Raw genomic sequence first — 3576 nt, forward strand, 5'->3', positions numbered from 1 at the left:
ACTTACTCACAAGGCATCCGGATGACTATGAATGTCCTGATTAAGCCGTCCCTAGAAATCCACAGGAACAGACTCCAGTGGGAGCAGCTGAGATCTACCCTCAGAGAGTCCCGTGTCACATTGTGGGTCAGGAGTTGGAAAGGCAGGGGTTCCAATGCCAGCTCTTATGTTTATTAACTTCGGAAGACAATTGCTCTGTGTGAGCCTTACTGTTCCTCCATAAGGTGGGTGTTCATGAGAATAAACACAGGAAGAGCTTAACGTCTGTCCCATACATCGCAATAAATAGGAATTGTGAGAATGATGATTAAAAGGGTAAGTGTGCTACTTACAGACACACTTGGGGACAGACCTGTATCACTGATTCCTCAAGGTGGAGCCTTGAAGCCAGGGCCTGTACGGCGTCCCAGCCTGGGTGGGTGGTCTTTGTGAACTGTGCTTCCAACACTGTGAGTTGTTCCGGAGTAAACTGCGTGCGCGGCCGACGACGATAGTGCTGTGGCTTTCCTGCAGAGAGGACAGACCAAAGGCTTTCATCAAAAACAAACCAACAAAAAATCCAAAGGCAAACTTCCTTCCTGACCTTGACCTGGGATTCAGGAGTTTAGGCTAAAAATTGGACTCAGGGATTCCACTCCTCACCGTCTTCCTTGGATTGTTCTGTTCTCCCGAAAAATCATCTACCAACTTCCACGGAGTAATATATGTGTTTACTTCCTGTGGCCTCAGTCTACACCTCCCTGTCTTAGTCCATTTGTGTTTCTATGAAAGACTACCCGAGTCTGGGTAATGTGTAAAGAAAGGAGGTTTCTTGGGCTCACAGTTCTGCAGGCTGTGCAAGAAGCAGAGCAGCGGCATCTCCTTCCGGTGAGGACGCCAGGAAGTTCCAATGATGGTGGCAGGTGAAGCGGAGCAGGTGTGTCCCATGGTGGGAGAGGGAGCAAGAGACAGGGGAGAGGAAGGTGCCAGGCTCTGGTAAACAACCAGCTCTCAAGTGAACTAACAGAGCGAGAACTCACTCACTAGCTTGGGGAGGGTACCTCATTCATGGGGGATCCTTCCTCATGACCCAGACACCTGCCTCTAGAGCCACCTCCCACACTGGGGACCAAATTTCAACATGAGATTCGGACAGGACAAATATTCAAACCGCGGAAGCACCCAAATGTGTCCTCTGACGTGAGAAAAGGTAAGGATGGTTTCAGATACTCATGCACTCAGCAAACTCACCCCCCATGCACCTGACAAAAAGCCCTGTGAGAATGTAGTTCAACTGGACAAAGTAATAAAGGGGAGGATCTGTGCGGCAGGAAAGAAGGTCCTCACAAGAGAGCAGCAAAGGGAAGTCCTGGGTGAATATCAGCACACCAGCCTCGACGGCAAACTCGGCAGATTCCAGGGGGACAGAGGCACTGCACTGGAGAAACAAAGTTTACAGGAAAATAGTTTCCCTAGAAATATCATCCTCCTTGATTTGTTGTCTATTTATTGGACTAGCCTCCTGCACTGAGCCCCAACAGGCCCCATCAAAGTAGAATGGAGTCGTTTGTACCAAGGGCCACGTAACCAAACTGAGCTTTTGAAATGCACCAGGTTTCTCAGAAAACTGTAGATTCCAGTCGACCTGCAGCAGTATAATTAGGAAGTCCCCTCTGTTTTAACCCTTTAAGGAAAGTCCATGTGAAATGACCAATCCACTTTTTGTCTCCTGTTTCTGATTTCTTCAGGACTTTTCTGCCTGTAAAGTCAACCCCTTTGGGTCAGCTCATCAAACGTTCACTCTGTTTTACACAGTGAGGTATGCCCCATTCTAGAATTGCAAACAAGAGCCAATTAGTGAGCCTGAGCAAGAGCGAGACCCTGTCTCTACTAAAAATAGAAAGAAATTATCTGAAGAGCTAAAAATATATAGAGAAAAAATTAGCCGGGCATGGTGGCGCATGCCTGTAGTCCCAGCTACTTGGGAGGCTGAGGCAGGAGGATGGCTTGAGCCCAGGAGTTTGAGGTTGCTGTGAGCTTGCGTGATGCCACAGCCCTCACTCTAGCCCAGGCAACAGAGTGAGACTCTGCCTCAAAAGAAAAAAGAAAGAAAAAAAGGAGCCAACTGGGATATTAAACTAAGTTTGCTGTAATTTTGCCTTTTGGTAGAGACAATTAGGAAAACAGGTTCAACTCGATACCTGATAGATTTGGGTATTTAGGAAAAAATACTGAATCTATTATGGGCAGAAATGATCGCTCACATAGTTGAAAATCAAGATGAGTCTTAAGGATATTTGGAAAGGAAATTATTCACACCTCAGATTAGGAACTTTATGTTACAGGAATCATTCTGGGGTTGACAGATTGATCCATGAACGCTGTTTACATATGTTGATTAAAATAAATTGGTACTTATTTATTTACATTTTTGATTTACCTGCCGGGCATGGTGGCTCACCCCTGTAAGCCTAGCACACTGGGAAGCCATGGCAGGAGGATTGCCTGAGGCCAGGAGTTCCAGATCCCCCTGAGCAAGAGGGAGGCCCCATCCATACAAAAGTAGAAAAATTAGCTGGGCGTGTTGGCACACGCCTGTAGTCCCACCTGCTTGGGAGGCTGAGGCAGTAGAATCACCTGAGCCCAGGAGTTTGAGGTTTCAGTGAGCTTCAGTGATGCTACTGCACTCTAGCCCTGGCAGAAGAGTGAGACTCTGTCTCAAAAAAAACAATTTTTGTTTTAATATCGCTGTATTGGTAATTTGTAAGGGAGTGAAATTGAGCAAGGATATGATTTTGAGTCTAAAATCATCATCTACCAAGCTGAGAAGTCAATATGTAAAATTAATTAATGTTTTCATAAATTTAGTATTAAACAATATGGAAAATGGTTAAGAGGTACAAGCTTTGATAAGTGGGCTTGTTGCTGCACCATTTTGCTGTTAAAATAAAATGATTTAAGGCCGGGCGCGGTGGCTCACGCCTGTACTCCTAGCACTCTGGGAGGCCGAGGCGGGTGGATCGCTCAAGGTCAGGAGTTCGAGACCAGCGTGAGCAAGAGTGAGACCCCGGCTCTACTAAAAATAGAAAGAAATGATCTGGCGACCTAAAAATATATATAGAAAAAATTAGCTGGGCATGGTGGTGCCTGCCTGTAGTGCCAGCTACTCGGGAGTCTGAGGCAGTAGCATTGCTTAAGCCCAGGAGTTTGAGGTTGCTGTGAGCTAGGCTGACGCCACGGCACTCACTCTAGCCCGGGCAACAAAGTGAGACTCTGTCTCAAACAAACAAGCAAAAAGTATAACAGCACCAGGCATTAAAAGGATGTGGAGCCAGGTGCCATGGCCTGCACCTGTCGTCCCAGCTACTCAGGAGGCTGAGGCGGGAGGATTGCTTGAGCCCAGGGCTTCAAGACCAGCCTGGGCAACACAGAGAGACCCTATCTCTAAATTTAAAAAAAGAAAAGGATGTGGGAGTCCATTGCAAATTGTTGTTCAAATGGTCTGTATGGTATAACCCAGTGGTTCCCCAAACTGCATACCTGGTGTTGGCAACGTCCAGAAGCTATTAATACCAAAGCCCCCCATCTGTCAGCTGA

This window comes from Lemur catta, chromosome 19 (assembly GCF_020740605.2).
Source record: "Lemur catta isolate mLemCat1 chromosome 19, mLemCat1.pri, whole genome shotgun sequence".
Classification (NCBI taxonomy): Eukaryota; Metazoa; Chordata; class Mammalia; order Primates; family Lemuridae; genus Lemur; species Lemur catta.